Source organism: Melozone crissalis, unplaced genomic scaffold, assembly GCF_028551555.1.
Source record: "Melozone crissalis strain CALT ecotype California unplaced genomic scaffold, PUWL_Pcris_2 ptg000046l_1, whole genome shotgun sequence".
Taxonomy (NCBI): Eukaryota; Metazoa; Chordata; class Aves; order Passeriformes; family Passerellidae; genus Melozone; species Melozone crissalis.
The window spans coordinates 14950887-14969200 of NW_026535824.1; the positions used below are offsets into that span (position 1 = coordinate 14950887).

At 50.6% G+C, this 18314-nt stretch overlaps 1 pseudogene; it reads left to right on the plus strand.

Moving 5' to 3' along the window:
• Window positions 1-18314, plus strand: part of LOC128943501 (serine/threonine-protein kinase pim-1-like) — a 242976-nt pseudogene that overhangs the window by 45957 nt on the left and 178705 nt on the right.

The window sequence follows — 18314 nt, forward strand, 5'->3', positions numbered from 1 at the left end:
GGAATTACCCATAAATTAGGACTACTTTAGAAAAAGCAGATGTTCTCTCTGAGATTTAGCAGGACCGGACAGCTGTTCCTCACATTCAGTAGTCACTGATGTCTTTAATTGCATTTAAATTCAAATGAATTCCCATCTTAAAATGGGTACCATACCCCTTCCTGCTTAGCAGAATTGGTTTTGGGTACTTGCAGGAGCTCTTTCAATGTTGATGACTGCTGGTGGATTAACAGCATAGAGAAAATGAAGTCTCTTCCGCCACAGAATATTAAATTGCTGCTAAATAACATTTTGTCTGATCAGAAAATAAGAATGGTCTCCAGAGCATTTCAGGTTTTCATCTCTTAGCCAAATCTGACTGTTGCAAGGAGCCTGTTGCTAGTAAACATTTGTCCGTGTTTGATACAGTTCAGTTCAGAAAATGGGCAGAGAGATTTCAGGGGAAATCTCTGAAAGTGAGAAAACACTCGTGTTTTGGTTAAATTTCAGTCCCCTGTGTAGCATTTTTCTTTCTCTATGCCCCTATTTCAGTGGACATATAAGAAAAAATGCCATTAACATTGGGAGAGGAAGTGGCATTAAAATGTGGAGATGCCCAAATGCCAAGGCAATGGGATCTGGGTAATTCTCTAGAGATGCCCTGAGGTTTGAAACAGCTCTTTGTTGGAAGCCCCAAAAGCATTCTGCCAAAGACCCCAGCTGGTCACTGATGTTTCTCATCCAGCTGTCAGGCAGCAGCCATCTCTGGTGGGCTGGAGTTTTGAGGTGTGTTTTAACCCTGCCCTTTGCTGTGTGCCAAGGGAAGAGCCAGATTAGGCATCTGGCACTTGGCATCAAAGTTACAAAAATGGAATCATCCCTTTTATTAGAAATCTCTCCATTTCCTCTCTATGGTACATTTCCAAATCTTCAGAGTGGGTTTAGACAACTTCTTAATGGAAATCAAAGGCAATTGGACATTTCATTCATTGTTCATACAGAGATTGTGACATAATTTAGTAAAGGTAGGAAGTCTGCCACAGGGCCAAGGCTCTGGTTGGAGCAATTAGTGCTGAGGGGTTGGTGGTTCTCTTTCCAGGATGCTCAGCTGCTTTGCCCGTTTCTGGACCAAGGGGCTCTGGGTGCTATTTTGCTGCTCTTGGCCAGAGAGGCTGGCAAGAAGCAGAAGCAGAGGTGGATCCTTGTTTGCAGTGAGGCTGGTGGGTAAGGAGCTGTGTCTCTGTCCTGGCAGTGCTTGTGCAGGGGGTTCATGCCAGGAGCCCTGAAGTCGCCCAGCGCGACGCCCTGCCCGTGCTCTGGTCCTTCCTGGGGAACAAGGCGCTGCCTGTGCGGAGCGCCAATGTCCGCACCGTGGCCACCAAGCTCGCCTCTGCCCTCTGCAAGGTGATGGGCACCCAGCTGAAGAAATGTGCTGCCAGCAAGCCTCCACATGTGCGGGAAAACCTCTCCAGAATGTTGGGCTGGTGAAGGCCAGACGTTCTCCAGAAGGCTGAGGAAGCGCTGAGTTGGATGCCTCTGGGTTTGCCTTTTGAGCTGTGCCAAAAATGACAAAATCCTAAGGAAGGGTGTGCATCTGCCCCTGCTCTCTCCATTGCCCTTCCTAGTCATGGCATGGGGGGCCTGGAGCAGCTCCAGATGGAGCACAAGGTGAAGGCAATCGTGGCTCAGCCTCACACAGAGGTGAGGGGGCAGCTGGGCCAATCCCTGCTGGGAGGAAGGGTCTTGTGGCAGCCCAGAGAGGCTGTGCACATTGCCAGGGAACAGCTGTGCCCTGCACGTGTCCCTGCAATGAGCTGTGCTGCTGCCAGTGCCCCTGCAGCTGTAGGGCTGCTGAGCTGTGGGGCAGGCAGAGGAGCAGGAGGGTGCATGTGCAGCTGAGCCATTCCTGGAGAGCACAGGGCTCTGGGCTCCCTGCTGTCCCAGGGCAGCCCAGAGGCCAGGCTGTGCCTGTGCCAGCTCTGGGCAAGTGGCTCAGGGTTTGCCCCGGCCTGCCTCAGTGTCTGCCAGCAGGAGCATGTTTCCCTGTGCAGCTGTTTAGACATTTCCAGGAAATTTGTCCCATGAAATATGGAGCTTCAGCTGCTTTAGGTTTGCATGGTGGCCTCCGTTAAACTTTGTGTCTCCATTTTGCAGATCTGACTGGTTACAGTCTTACCAAGAAGTTTTCTCTGGACACTTCCGATGTTCCCTCACCCACAAAGTCCTCACCTCCCGTCCAGAAGAGCTCTCTTTCCTCCAAGCTCAGGAAGAAGCTGCTGCCTGTGTGAAGAGTGTTTGAATAATAGAATTGATGCGTTAGGCTTCATAGTTACAGCTGTACATATGTTCTGATCTTTAGATGTAGATTGAATTACTGTGTTTTGATTGTATCTTTAAAATTTGATGACATACTTTTAATTGTATATATTTTATTTTGATGATGAAAAAAAAGTAAAAAATAAATAACATTTAAATAAACCAAGAGGAGAATGTGAGACCAGGACCTGCTAGCCTAGAGATTATGGGAGTGCAGCTCACTCAGTGTGCCAGTGTCTCACCACATCCTTTCCTCATTGGGCCTCTCCTCTTCCTCTTTGGCCATGGTTTCTTTGTGTCATTTGTGCTGCTGTTTTCAACTTGTCATTGGAACAGGGCCATACATTGACCTGTTTGGGGGACAATGGATCCAAAAGATCCTGTCTAGTCAAAGGTTTTCTACCTAGGTATGTTCTCTGCTCACCAAAGGCCTGAGCAAAGAAACAAAGAGAAGTGTGCCCAAATCCCAAAGCTTTGCTCCTTTGCAATCTCCCACAGATCTGGCTCACAGGTGTCTTCAATCACAATTTCATAGGTAAGAAGAGGTCATGTATTTCACTGGGAAAAGATGCACCGCTTTGGCAAAGTCACCTATATGTATATTTACCCAGGACAGCAGTGCAGCTGTGTTGTTTGCCCCTTGTTTGCAGAAGGATGAGTGCACTGGGAGGCGAATAACAAGTGACAAGGGTTCCTCAAATCTGCACTGCAGCCTGGGCGCCATTCAGCCCAGAGCTAGGGGATCATTTGTTCCCATGGACCAGTGCTTGCCAGTGGAATGAATTCCTGCACAGCTGGAAGAAGCAATTCTGGATTCAGCTCCAGCTCTTGGTGGGCTGCATGATCATTGACAGTGCTGCCCTTCCAGAAATTATTCTGCAGTTTCCTTTCATAGTCATTTGAAACTTTGAAACTTCACATTTTAATTTGCTTTGCTTTAGGGTAAAACACTTCTGGGCCCAGTGCAAGCTGTAACCTTCTGACAGCAAAGTCCTCATGATTGCCAGCTTCTGATGTTACACAATGTCACCTGGCTGCCTGTATTTGCTTTGCTCTGGGTCTAGTCCCGGCCTAGTAAAGCCCAGGTAGGGTGGCACGTTGCAGGGAAAACTGGTCCATGAGCTTATGGTGTTGCCATCAGCAGCAGAGTGAATGTGCTCTTTGGGGATTCCTCTGAAGACAAAATTAGGGACCTGCTCCATGCCACAATATTCTCTTAGATCTTTCTAAAATATCCTAGAAAAGGCAGTGAAACTTCACATCTCCTTGCGCAGCCACTGTTTGAAGAGGGGCATTTTTGTCCCTCCTCAAAGTCATTGCTCTTAAACACCAGAAGCATGAACATCCACCAACAGGAATGACGCATGGTCCTGCTGCTGCTGCTGCTTCAGAGGACTGGGCAGTGCAGGCCTGGGTGTTACCAACATGAGCACTTAATCAGCATTTCATGCTCCTTCAAGCTGTCCAGATCTCAGGGCTTTTTTGTTTCAAAGCAGCCACTGCACCATCTCTAGGGAAGAACAGGAAATGGGAAACAGCGACTGCCAGCCTTGCAGGGGTGTGGGGGAAAACCTGAGGTGTCTGCATCAAAAGATGAATGGGAAGAGTGTAATTGCCAAAGCAAACGCTTCATTAGGATAGCAGGACCAGTTCTTTACTGCATGCTTGCATTGAGATCATTTGGGATCTCCTTTTTGTGTCTCATGCAGAAAAGGAGCTCTTAATAATACCACACTACTTAAACCAGATTGGCATGTAGCTCTGTAGTGGTTCACAATGAAGCAGACTGCCTGCTGTGCCACTGCCAGGCCTGGTTTAGACCTGCTCTGGACTGAAAACCCAGACAAACACCATCAGCACACACCTGTGACCCACCGAGCTCTGGGACGCTGCATTCCAGCACCAGAGGGACTCAGGAGAGACCAAGTGAATCAACTACAACCCACAAAAAGGACTTTCTGAATTTGCCATCTCTTCAGCACTGTCAGAGGTTTTATTTAATATTATTCATTTTACATGCTTGTGAATACTTTACTTGTTTAATAAACTGTTTTTTTTTTTTACTTTTCTCGAGGGAAGTCTTTTCCTGAACTAGTAGGGGTAGGGGCTGCTTGAACTTGCTTTCTAGATGGATTCCTTTTGGAGATTTCCTCCCAAAATTTCCCTAAACCAGCACAAACTGTCACAATGAAAACTGCACCAGTGGCACAATTTTTCCTGGTGGCAAATCTTGTGACAGAAGCTTGACCTTATTCTCCATGAGAGATTTTTGGGAAGAGCAGACAGGAGAATATTTCTGGAAAACTGAAACAGCTTTCCAGAAGTGAAATGAAAATGAAAGAAACAATCCAAGATGTTTTCCTCTATTTATTTCTATGCTCCCTTTTTCTATGTTTCATCCCAGTAATTCCAGATGCACCTCACCTCTAAGATCAGTGACTTAGGGATTTTTAGGTGCTCTAAAATACCATAAGCCACACACACTCATTCTCATTCTCATTCTCATTCTCATTCTCATTCTCATTCTCACTCTCACTCTCACTCTCACTCTCACTCTCACTCTCACTCTTCTCTCTCCCTTTCCCGCTGTCGGGCACCCTTCTCTCGGTGTCCGTTTCCCAGCGTCCCTCTCCTCTCCCCTGCCGGGCTGGGCCATGCCCCCGGCCCGCCCCCGGCCCTGGGCGGGGCTGCCCCGTCGCGGTCTCGCCTCCGCTCGGCTCTGGCCGTACTGGCGGTGGCGCTGCTGGGCGGGCATCAGTGCCTGGTGCGGGGGCGGCATCGCCGCCCTTCGGCTCCGCCTGGCCCGAGCCCGGCCCCGGACCCGACGCAGGCTCCACTCCCGACTGCGGCCCCGGCTCCTCCCGGGGCCCGCGGACGACACAGGCGGCGCGGCCGCTCCCGCCGCCTCCGCTGCGGCTTCCCCGGCCCGAGCTCCGCCGCTCGGCAGCGCGGCCTCCAGCCCCAAGCCGCCGGGGCCCGGGGCGGGTGGGGATGCCGGGCCCGGGGCGGGTGAGGGGCGCTCGGGGGCCGTTGCTGGCCCCGGACCGAGCGCTGACAGCCGCGTCCCGCCCGCAGGTGAGGCGCAGGAGGCCCTGCAGGAGCGGCACCGGCTGGGCTCGCTGCTGGGGCGCGGCGGCTTCGGCAGCGTCTTCGCGGCCACGCGGCTCTCGGACGGCGCCCCGGTGAGCGGCGGGGCCGGCGGCGGGCGCGGGAGGAGGGGGCGGAGGAGGAGGGAGGAGGAGGAGAAGGTCGGGGCGCGGCGGGACGGGTGGCGAGCTCAGCCCGCTGCTCTCCGTCGCTCGCAGGTGGCCATCAAACGCGTGCCGCGGGATCGCATCCGGCACTGGGGCGAGCTGGTGAGTAAGAGGTGTTATGAACAAAAATTCAGTTGATTTTTTTCTGTGAGAAAAAGGTTACCACTACTGCTGGGCTGCTGCCTGTGTTATGGTAATTACGGGTTGTTGTGGTTAATAGTTGTCTTTGTATCGGTAAAAGCCCTGGCTGGGGCGAGTTAATAGCTCTTCTCTCAGCAGTAAAGGGTGCAGTACCTCCCGAACAGTGAGGAGAAAAGACTTTGGAGGGGAGGGGTATGCAAAATAATTCTAAGGACCAGCATGCTGTGTGGGACCCCTACTCCAAACGTGCAGGAAGAACCCCAAAAACAACGAGCCACCTAAGAGTTGAGAGACTGGAGTGATGTCTGGACGTGGGGAGCCGAGTGCTGAGCCTGCAGAGATGTGGAACACCTTCGGAGTCCCTCTCGCCCTGACCTTTGGAGTCGTCCCCGGCATGGAGACTGAGCGGACGGGGCCGGGAAAAGTAACAACGAAGGGATCATCACGCCCTAAACGCTCCCACGAGGACCTTATCCCCAGCTCTACTCCTAGTGGACAAAGCAGCGCATATCCTCCTCTTGTGGGTCGCCCTGGGAGAGAGAACGGGAGACTGCAGCCCCGCCGAGCTGCCCAATCCTGAGCTGATCACTTTTAATGAAGGTATTAAGAAGGAGAAGAAGTCTCCTGGCCTTGTTTATTTCAAGAGGGGCCAGCAGCAACAGCCGGGCCGTGCCGGGCGGCGAGGAGCCGGGGCCCGGCAGGGTGGGAGCCGCCGGGAGCCCTGCGGGGAGAGCGGGCGTGGGCTGAGCGGGGCGTGCAGAGCATCCCGGGCTGGCTGAGGGCTCGCAGAGCCCCGGCACGGCCTCGGCCCCACTGACGGCACCGCGCTCCTCACGCAGCCTGACGGCACCAGCGCCCCGCTGGAGATCGTGCTGCTGGCCAAGGTGTCCCATGGCTGTGGCGGTGTCATTCAGCTCCTGGAGTGGCTTGAGCTCCCCGACAGCTTCCTGCTGGTGCTGGAGCGTCCGGAGCGGTGCCAGGAACTCTCGGGTTTCCTGGCGGAGCGGGGGTTCCTGCCAGAGGAGGAGGCGCGGGGGCTGTTCCGCCAGGTGCTGGAGGCCGTGCGGCACTGCACCAGCTGCGGGGTCCTGCACCGGGACATCAAGCCCGAGAATGTCCTGCTCGACCTGGCCAGCGGGCAGCTGAAACTGATTGACTTTGGCTGTGGCGCCTTCCTCCAAGACACAGCCTACACCCAGTTTGCAGGTGAGCCCTCGCAGGGGATGCTCCTGGGCATCTCGTGGCCCCAGCCTGGGTGCAGCACTGGGGCTTCCCCCTATTGCAGCCGGGATAGGATTGATGCTGGAGCCGAGTTGTTCCGGGTGGGGTGTGAGGGCGGCCAGCTCCCAGCCCTGCTGACAGCCTTCAGCACCCACTGTGGCCTGGGCTGGGGCTGGAGCTGGGGCAGCCAGCCCAACACAAACCCCCATGGGGGTAGCGGAGATGGGAGTCTGACCGCGTGCCCCGGATGGTTTGGTGTGCAGGCGAGGAAGGGCTGGACTGCTCCGCTCTCCTTGTTTGCCTTGGCTTATTAACATTTTAGGGGGCCATGCAGGTGGGGAGGAGAGTGGGTTTTCTCCACTACTGGGTGGGTTTTTCCTCTGTGTGTCATGGTTGGGCCTTCCTAGGGTCTCTTCTGCCCTCTTCCAGGACCAGTGGCTTCTTTTCCAGCCCCGAGTTTGTGCACAAGTCCCAGGTGCTGGCGAGAGGGCAGCGCTCACCCCGTGTGCCTCTGGGGCAGCCCCCATATGCCCAGGGATGCTGGGGCCAGGCTCTGGGAGCAGCAGCATCCCCCTGCTGATCTCTGTCTGTGTTCCACAGGAACCCTGTCCTACAGCCCACCAGAGTGGATCCAGCACCAACGCCACCACGGCGAGGCAGCCACGATCTGGTCCCTGGGCCTCCTGCTGTGTCACCTGGTCATGGGGAAGCACCCAGTGATTTTAGTGCACTGCAGGCTTGTGAGCGTTTCTCTTAGGACTTTATTTTCACTCCAAGGGATTCCTAGTTGGGTGAGCAGCACTCAGCTGGGAGGAAATGAACTCAGGTTAACAAACCTGTTCCCCTGCACACAGACTATCAGAATAACCTGAAAGTGCTCTACAGTCAGAAAATGGCACCTGGATTTAGCAGGAAGAATAGCAGATATATTCCCTCAAAGCCAGAACGGGTCTTGGATGCACCAGAGATGTTCAACGACTACTGTAAGTAGGCTGCAGGGTTGAGTGCTGGGCATCCAGAACATTCTGCATTGGATTGCTGTTCCTAGGACAGTGTGACTGGGCTGTCTGTATTATTTTGTGTACCCAGGCTAGCACAGACCACTTCTGGAGTGTCCCTGTGTGGCCTTACAGGCACAGTGGTCTAGGGCACTGTGTTGGTGCCTTGGAGCAGGGTACCTGGCCCCAGCAGCTGGGCACAGTGACACTCAGAAGGCTGCCCCTCACCTGTACGTGTGTGTGTGCACATGTGCACCCACACCTGCTGCATCAGCACAGGTGAAGGGCAGGGCTCTCTAGCCAAGCATGGTGTGACCTGCATTGCTCTTTCAAATTGTAGATCTGAATCTCGTAGACTGGAGCTCCCAGAACTTCCTGGCAGTGGCTCTGGACAACACTGTTTATCTGTGGAATCACGCTACTAGGGAGATTATCCCCCTGCTGCAGATGGAGCATCCAGATGTTTACATTTCCTCTGCGTCATTGATTAAAGATGGAGACTACCTTGCTGTTGGCACAAGTAGTGCTGAGGTTCAGGTGAATGCAGGACTAAAACTAGAGGTGTTTTCTAGGGATTGACAGAACTGTGGGGCCTGGGGACAAAACCTTGGCTGGCAGGGGAAGGATGCCATGCACCTGACTTGTCTTCCCTGGTGTGGGGTGGAACTGCCCAGTGTGCAAGGCAGGGTTTGGTTTGGGGGTTTTCTGATAAGCAGCATTACCTTCTGTGCTATAGTCATGAGATACACAATTTCTCTGTTCCCTTACTCAAAAAGCTGAATGCCAGAGCCTGTGCAGTGAGGTTCCTAGGGCATAGAAAGAGGATTGGGTTTCTTCTGAAGAACTTTTTGCTTTGCCTCTCCAGCTATTGTTGCATTTATGTTGTTGTATATCATATTTCTAGGGTCTCATACCTTCTGGGTGGTTTTCTCACAGCAGCTCTTCACAGCACTGGCGCTGTTGCTTCTCAGTCAGGACTCCTCTCCAGCTCTTCCTGAATGCCCCACCCCCTTTTATCCCCGCTACCTCCATGGGCTACAGCTGCTGCCCAATCAAGGACATTGCAGCTGCAGCCCAGTTACAATAACTAGAATCAGGGCAGGGTCACTTATACAATACAGAGATCTTTTACTGCAATACATATATTTACTAAGGCCCCTATAAGCTATGGGACATTGAGCAGCAGAAACGTCTCCGAACCATGACCAGCCATTGTGGCTGTGTGGGAACCCTCAGCTGGAACAGCTACATCCTCTCCAGGTAAAGCAGTGGGTCAAGGGCAGTTTCCAGTTGTTGCAAACTCCTATCCCTCAATCTACGTGTGGCATGGGTTAGGGATGGCAGAGAGAAATTTGTCTTGGCTTGGGATTCTTACTCAGCCTTATCTGTTGGGGCTGTGAGGAGAAGGCCTCTTTCCTGTATTGCAATTTGTGCTGAAGCTGTAAAGAGCTTGTGTGGGTGTTTCACTCACACCAACAGACCTGTGTTGCTGGTAACACTGGTTGAAACCCAGTGGCAGCTATAGCAGTCTTGCAACAACAAAAATGGATTTGGGTGAAAATGTGCAGCCTGACCCTGCAAGCCTTCTCTTCTCTCTGCAGTGATGCACGGACTGGGCACATCCATCACCACGATGTCCAAGTGGCTGAGCATCACGTGGCCACTCTTGCTGGCCACACACACAAGGTGTGCGGACTCAAATGGTCTCTGGATGGCCGCTACCTGGCCAGTGGTGGCAATGACAGTCTGGCGAACGTCTGGCCATGCAGCCAATGTGGGGATGGAGACTTTGCTCCTCTACAGACCTTCACTCAGCACCAGGGTGCTGTCAAGGTGAGCACAGAGCTGCCACGGGCAGGTATGTGTGTGCAAGGCAGGCATGCAGCACTGGCTGGGTGCAGGTTGCCTCTTGTATGTTTTAAAATGAACTCTCCTCTCTCAGGCCTGGCGTGGTGCCCATGGCAGATGAATGTTCTAGCCACTGGAGGTGGCACTAATGACAGACATATCCGCATCTGGAACGTGTGTTCTGGCGCCTGCCTCAGTGCTGTTGATACCCGTTCCCAGGTGAGAGATGAACATCAGCTTGGAGACAAACACCTTCTGGCAGCACACCTACACAGAGCTGCTGGCTCCTCAGGCCCAGAGGCACGGGGAAGGAGGGGGACCATGCTCGCCTCCGAGTGGTGAGCATCAGCACATGCACCTTGTCTCACCTGTGTTACTGCCTCTTTGCAGGTGACTTCTATCCTATGGTCCACAACCTACAAGGAGCTCATTTCAGGCCATGGCTTTGCACAGAATCAGTTGATTATATGGAAGTATCCAAGAATGAACAAGGTTGCAGAGCTGCCAGGTAGGTGGACAGGGCCTGGGGGGGGGGTGCTGTTAGAGGTTGAAGACAGCTGCACTCCTTGGTTTGAGCCTGCAGCATCACTGATACAGGACAGTATCCGGGGCCATGCTGCTAGGAGTAAAGCATGCCCAGGGGGCTGTGGAAGAGATACCATTGATCCAAGTGTATGCTTGGGGTCTGAAATCATGCTGCCACAGCCACTGGGGAGACAGCTATGCAAGCTGGCAGGGCTCATGGGAGCATACAGGAGTAAATGTGCATGTGCTGATCAGCTCAGCCCTGATTGCACATTCCTTCTCCTCCTCAGCTCATACTGATAGAATCTTGAACCTGACCATGAGCCCTGATGGTACAGCAGTGGCCTCAGCAGCTGCTGATGAAACAGTGCAGGTCTGGAGCTGTTTTGAGATGGATCCCATAAAGAAGAAGGAGAAACAGAAGGCAAACAGTGCCAAAAGCAGTATTCCTCACCATAGCATCCACTGAGAGCACGGTATTGTTGTGGGGAGGGGGATATTTGGTTTACATGCTGTACAGTATTTTAAATGTTAATGAACTGCTTAACTTGACTTTTTCTTAATGGAGTCTGATAGAAGAAAAAGCCATGGCTCTTAAACCCAAGTCCTTCTCCCTGAGGCTGGGGATCTGGGCAAGGAGTGGAGACCTAGGTCTTAAGGGCAAGTTTGCAGGCCCCTGAGCTTAGCACAGCCTAGCAGAAGGATGCTGTGCAAGGGCTGTACTTCTGTTTCTGTCCCAACTAAGATAGATATGTCACCTGCCCCATCTAGATGCTGACTACAAGCACAGCAGCTCCACCACAGGCTCAACTGAAAGCACAGCATGGCTGTGGCCTCAATTTGTGTTGTCCTGGCATTTCTCACAAGCCCAGGGACACCTTACCATGGCTCTGCAGGCAGATCTCAGTTTGTCTTGTTAGCTACAGGCAGCCATCACTGCCTGCCTATGGTGCTGGAGTAGAATAGCTGTTGGAAAAAAAAGGAGGGAGAGAAATATAGAGCAACAGCTGTAATCACCCCAAAGGCTGGAAAGGGGCTGGCTCTGGCATAAAGCCTGATGCAAAACAAAAGGTTGGCTTACACTGCCACGCCCAGCCTGGATGTCATGCAAGAGCCATGCAAAGCACCAGCAACCCTGTGCTCAGCCTTCAGTCACGTATTCTTCCAACAACTCTGATCTCCCTTCCCCTCCTGCTGAAAGGAGGCCCTGGTGCCTCACTGAGGCTTCATGCAGGGGAGCAGGCACCGGGGCTCAGCTGACATTTATTGGAGCTTGACTCCCCTACACTTGTAAAAATGCCTTTTTTCCAGGCTGAACTGTGCTGGAGCAAGTTGCAGGAAATATATTTGAGCCCTCACCTGACCAACAACCAGCTGAGCCATGCTGCTTTGCACGATGGAGCCGCAGTGTCTGAGGTTGTGGGGCTGCACCAGACCCATCACACCTGTCCTTCAGCTGCACCAGCATTGCCAGGGGCTGCTGGGGACACCGCACAGCTGATAAGCACCTTGGCCTGTACAAAGCAGCTCCACCAAGCCTGTGCCTCCCATCGGTCCTCAGTGATTAGCTGAGGGTGTATGATTAACTGTTTTCACCTTTCCCTCAGCACAGTACCACACTGTGCCTAGCACCAGCTCTGCCTCCTGAGCCTTACAGCAGCTGGAACCTTTCAAGGTTCCGACTTGTGCTCTGCCAAGGCCAGTGAGTGTGTAACCACACCCACCAGAGCACCCCCCCCCCACACACACATAAAGCTGATATGGGGGGCACAGTCTCAAAAAACAGCCACTGAGCCAGCACCTTCCCAGCAGTGCTGCTGGTGCATCCCCATTTGGACTCTTGGGAAAGATCAGGAGGTCCAAGGATGGAGCTCTCCCTCAGACACAAATCCTAGGGCCACAGCTGTCTCTAAAGGGGAAGCAGGCAGGAACCCAGATGCAAGGCTGGGCTCTCACACAGAGCTGTGCTGTTGTTGTAGGAGCCCTGTCCCACACCCCTGCACTTGGTGCTGGGAGTTAGCACAGACTTGCTTTGTGGGGCCACAGCTGATTAGGCCTTCCCTGGTCCCTGACCTGGAAGGAAAGCTTTATATGCCAAAAAGTTCCTGTCATTTTTGCAGTCCCATGTAAGAGCAGCTCAGCTTTCTCACAGACTCTTTCTTTCTCCTTAGCACATGCCCCACACCCAGATGCTGTGCATTACACAGCCCTTAGAGGACCTCTGAGCATTACCAGAGGGTAATGATACTGCAGGGTCTTTGACCCCATGCTGGTCTCTTACAGTCCTGGAGTGAGGAGGAGCAGAGGAAGGAAGTGGGCGCTGATCCAGCAGGCCCAGTAAACACAGCCCTGTAAGGTGTGAATTCAGTTCACAGCATGACAGCGTATTAATTACCCAGTGCCATGGCCAGCCCAAAGAAGAGCACAGCTAACAGTGTTATGAATAAGAAGCTTGACTAGGCCAATATTCAAGCAGCAATCAATTTATTATTTAATATGGTAAAGTATGAGCAATGCAGCGCTGGGTACGGTGGGGGAAGTTTTCCCTCCAACTGCACACCAATAATTGAGGGTTACGGGTATTTATAGGGGTACCCATCAGTTTTTTTCAACAGTTTCTATTTCCAGTTTTTACTCATCAGCAATTTTTATTCCAAATTATTAGATCACAAATCTATACACTATTGTGATTTTAATTTCTCAGGATGTATCTCAAAGGAGTATCCCCAGATGGTGATGGTCCAGTTTCCGAAAGAAGAAAGACGACTCCCATCTGGTGGGGTCCCGCTCCCCAGATGTGTGTCCACCTTTTAATTGCAGAGACTCTAAATCTCATAACAGTGATGTCCAGCTTCCCTTTGGTCAAAACCATAAACCCTTGAGGTGATGTTCATCTTCCTTTCTCAAGCTGTTTTTCTCTGCTTCAATAAGGTGTGAGATAAACATATTTCCTTTACATATATTCCAAAGCTACAGTTTCAAGGATACAAGTAATATTCTAAAATTATACTTCAAAAGGTTATTATTGCAGAACTTTATGGATTAAATGCAAGGAAAACGCAACATCTTCAACACCTTAATTCCAATGCTCCTAAATCAACAAGGGTTAATTGCAAACAAAAGATAGGTTCAAAGGCCTTTTTCCATGCTTTGTTTTTCTTCAGTTATTATTAGAATTCACAGCTCTCCCATTGTCGGGGTCCACACATTTTGCATTCACAAATACACACATCGCCTGTTTGTGCCTGACACAAAACACAGCTTTGCATCTCACAGCCAAGAAAATGCAATCCTTGCTCTTCTGACACAGCTCTCTCTGTTCATGATGTGGGACAGTGAGTGCTGATGATGTGCAGGAGCTGATGCAAGGGACAGGGACGAGGATGCAGCAGGCACAGTGCCAAGCTGACAGAGGGATGATCTCTGGCAGTGGCGCTGAAAGAGAAGAGTTTCAATGAAGCACAGAAAATGGCTCTTTGTTTCACCTCTTCTTTCAGTGCTGCTAAGAATGTAGCCTGGAGCAAGCTGGGAACACCAGAGCCTGGAGCCCTTTCCAGGCAGGGCTGCATCAGACACAAACCAGCAGGGGACTGAGGAGCCCCTGGGCTGGCAGTTAGCAACCTCGGGCTCTGCTCACTGCTGGTGGCATTTTCTATTGAACCATCTCCAAGGACTTCTGTTGTGCTCTGTATTTCTAATGGTTTCCCCCCCTTGGTTTTTTTTGGTTGTCTCCTGCACCTTTTTTCCTCCAAATTTTCCTACCCTGTCAGCAGCAGCCCCTGTCCAGAACTGGCTCTAAAATATCAGCAAAGTAGCTGGCAACAACAATGGGTGGAATCCTGTGGCTCAGGAATTCGTATGCCAGAGCCTGCCTGTGCCTCATGCTTTGTCAGGACCTCCTTCTCTGTGCAAAACAAGGGACTGGTGGAGTCTTTTTGCCACAGAGCTCCTGAGAAGCAAAGGTTGGGCTAGGTTTCTCAGGAGTGTATCCGTTAAGTTCATTGCCGGCAAACAGAAAGTAAGGCCAGGGTAGCAGAGCAGCTGGGAGCTGGTCACTCCCTGCAAAGGGCTGGTTATGATGTGGGAACACCACATTCCAGGACGGGCGAGCAGGGTCAATGTGCTCAAGGTGCTGCCAATGAGGTTTGGGTTCGCTTAGAGAGTAGTCAGGGCTGGTGAGCACTGCAAGATCCAGCTGCAGTCCCCATCCACGTCCCTTTCAGTGATGGCTTTAGGGTGTCTGCAGCCTGGATCCAGAGCGCCCTGGGGGGCTCCTGAGGCTGCCTTTGCACTCAGGGTGAGGGTGCCCAGGAGCCCCTGAGGCCGGCAGTGGGGACCAGGGCTGGGGTTTGTGGTCTGGCAGGTGTGGCTCTGGGGGCTGTGACATGCCAGGGCATGGGTCACTGTCACTGCCCTCCGCAGCCCTGGCTAGCTCTGTGATGCTCCAGGGACAACAGCAAGAGTGGGGATCTGGCTAGGTTAGGGTTTTGCCTGAGCCAGAACCTCTAGGCCAAATGCCGAGACGTAGAGACCCCTGGAGGACCGAGTGAAGGAAGCACAGGAGGCTCTTCTGCGGTGTAAAGTGCAGCAAATTCATCAGGAGAGGCAGGGGGAAGGTTCTACAAGTCAGAATTCCCAAAGGGAACAGATGTTCAAAGAAGCCCCAGCACCCTTGTGCGCGGGTTTTTAAAATCTTTCAAAACAGGGGGTGGACACCATATAGTAACCAATAAGCGACTCTTGGGGTGTGGTTTTGAGGGCTACAACAAAGCAGAACAAGGGGAAGAGAGAGCGTTGGGATAGGGATTGGATCTTAGGGTGAGGGACAGGGAACTTTCTGGAACAAAGGGTAGGGTTTGGGCTGATGGATGGGGCAAAGGGGCCGGGTTGTCTTGACAGACAGGGAAAAATCTGGTGAGGAGGGAGGGAATTCCTTGAGGGACACTTGGGTAGGAAGGCATAACAGAGGGGAGAGACTAACTCTAATAACTCGGGGAACACTTGAACATACCACTACATAACAGAACATTTGACTCAATAAACTAACACACTGCAACACAGAAATTCAGGCTTTCGGTAGCTGAGAGCTGGCACTATTAGAACCCGCAGCAGCTGGTGAAAGCCATCTCTGTCCTTCAGGTTCTTGCTGTGTGGGAAGGTGCTGCGAGTTGTGGTGGCTGCACTCCCCCTTTGCTGGGAGGATGATCTGTACTAGGGCAGAGCAGAAAGCTGCCATGGTGAGCAGAACATGCTCAGAGCATTGCAGTTCAGAGAATGGCGCTGCCCTTGAAGGGCAAAAAGCTTGAAAGCATAGAATTCTGTGCAGAACCGTTGCACAAATTTTCTCTTCTAGAACATGCCCATTTTTGTATACTGTAGATAAATACTCCAGGTTTTATAGAATACATGGGGTTTTTTCTTAAGGTTTTTGGGAGAACTCTCAAGTTTATTTCTGTTTGTATTTTACATCCAGCATGCATACAGGTTTTTTTTATTATTATTATTTTTCTTTAGTAAATACTTAGGGAACAAATACCTAAGCATTTTTAATTCTTTGGGATATTGTGACTAATATTCTTAGAAAGAAAACCTTGTTGAACAAGTGTGAAAACACAGAGAGAGGGAAAACAATATAAAAGTCTTTTAGAACAGGGCGTGTAATAAGGACTGCAGAACTGAGTAATTCCTCCAAGGGCAGAATTAGCAAGATATATTACCAAGAGTAACCGCCAAGACACTTCCTTAAGCCAAAGGAAATGTGACCTGCAGCCATACAAAGTACAGCCAAAGCAAATGAAAACCTTTGGAAAAGAGGGAATTTTTCCAGTGACATCAGTCTGTGATAAATAGGTACAATTTGTGCTGATAAATATTGAAACAGTAATCAATATTGATACAGCAATTAATATTTGAGAATAATAAAATAGTTTAAAGTTGTAGTGCCAAAGAAGAGAGGGAGAGGAGGGGCTCCACCCGCCCTTCCCAGCAGATGTTCTCAAGGACCACAGGAAAGAAGCTGAAGATACAGTTGCTAAAATTGACCAAGAACCTGGTTGGATCCCAGAAAATGCTAATTATAAGGGATTTATTGCCTTGATATGTAGATGCAGTGATACGTTAGTCTTGGCTTATATTGTACTGGCTTGGTGCGCATGTGTAACCCAAAGGTGAATTAAAGGACAACGAAGAAGACTACAGAGCCTTCATCAGTGACGACCCCCAAAGACTTGTGCGACCACCAAACCGAGTGGTGGCGCATGCGTGGTAAAGGTGGTAATGAAGGCGGAGATAGAGATATGACGAACCAAAAATGGGAGGAGATGGCATTGACACATAGCATATAAGGGGTGATTTTCACTTGGCAAGCTTGTACGTGAAGTGGCAAGTGTCATTGAACCCTGCACTCCGTACCCCGCGGTTGTTTTTGCTTATGTGCTATTATTTGAACCAAATTATCCCTTCTTTTAATCAAATTATATTGTATCCAATTTTATATTTTTTTTATTTTAACTATTCAAAAAAATTGCGACTACTTTTAATATTGTTTGAGGTTTTTTATGATGGGATAATTGGGCAAACATAACAGCTTCACAGTTACAGCTGTACATATGTTCTGATCTTTAGATCAGATCTTTAGAACTACATCTTTAGATGTAGTTTTGAATTAATGTGTTTTGATTCTGTCTTTAAGTTTTGATGACATATTTTTAATTCTATTTTTTTTTGATGATGAAAAAAAGTAAATAAATAAACAAAATTGAAAAAACCAAAAGGAGAATGTGAGACCAGGACCTGCTAGTCTAGAGATTATGGGAGTGCAGCTCACTCGATGTGCCAGCGTCTCACCACATCCTTTCCGCATTGGGCCTCTCCTCCTCCTCTTTGGCCATGGTTTCTTTGTGTCATTTGTGCTGCTCTTTGTTACTTGGCATTACAACAGAGTCACCTGTTGACCTGTTTGAGGGACAATGGATCCAAAAGATCCTGTATAGTCAAAGGTTTTCTACCTAGGTATGTTCTCTGCTCACCAAAGGCCTGAGCAAAGAAACCAAGAGAAGTGTGCCCAAATCCCAAAGCTTTGCTCCTTTGCAATCTCCCACAGATCTGGCTCGCAGGTGTCTTCAATCACAATTCCATAGGTAAGAAGAGGTCATGTATTTCACTGGGAAATGATGCACTGCTTTGGAAAAGCCACCTGTATGTATATTACTGGGGACAGCAGTGCAGCTGTGTTGTTTGCCCCTTGTTTGCAGAAGGATGAGTGCACTGGGAGGCCAATAACAAGTGACAAGGGTTCCTCCAATCTGTACTGCAGCCTGGGTGCCATTCAGCCCCGAGCTAGGGGATCATTTGTTCCCATGGACCAGTGCTTGCCAGTGGAATGAATTCCTGCACAGCTGGAAGAAGCAATTCTGGATTCAGCTCCAGCTCTTGATGGGCTGCATGATCATTGACAAGGCTACATTTCCAGAAATTATTCTGCAGTTTCCTTTCATAGTCATTTGAAGCTTTGAAACTTCACATTTTAATTTGCTTTGCTTTAGGGTAAAACACTTCTGGGCCCAGTGCAAGCTGTAACCTTCTGACAGCAAAGTCCTCATGGTTGCCAGCTTTTGTTGTCACACAATGTCACCTGGCTGCATGTGCTTGCTTAGCTCTGGGTCTAGTCCCGGCCTAGTAAAGCCCAGGTAGGGTGGCACGTTGCAGGGAAAACTGGTCCATGAGCTTATGGGGTTGCCATCAGCAGCAGAGTGAATGTGCCCTTTGGGGATTCCTCTGGGGACAAATTTAGTGACCTACTCCATGCCACAATATTACCTTAGATCTTTCTGCAATATTCTAGAAAAGGCTGTGAAACATCACATCTCCTTGCACAGCCACTGTTTGAAGAGGGGCATTTTTGTCCCTCCTCAAAGTCATTGCTCTTAAACACCAGAAGCATGAACATCCACCAACAGGAATGACGCATGGTCCTGCTGCTGCTGCTGCAGAGCACTGGGCAGTGCAGACCTGGGTATTACCAATATGAGCA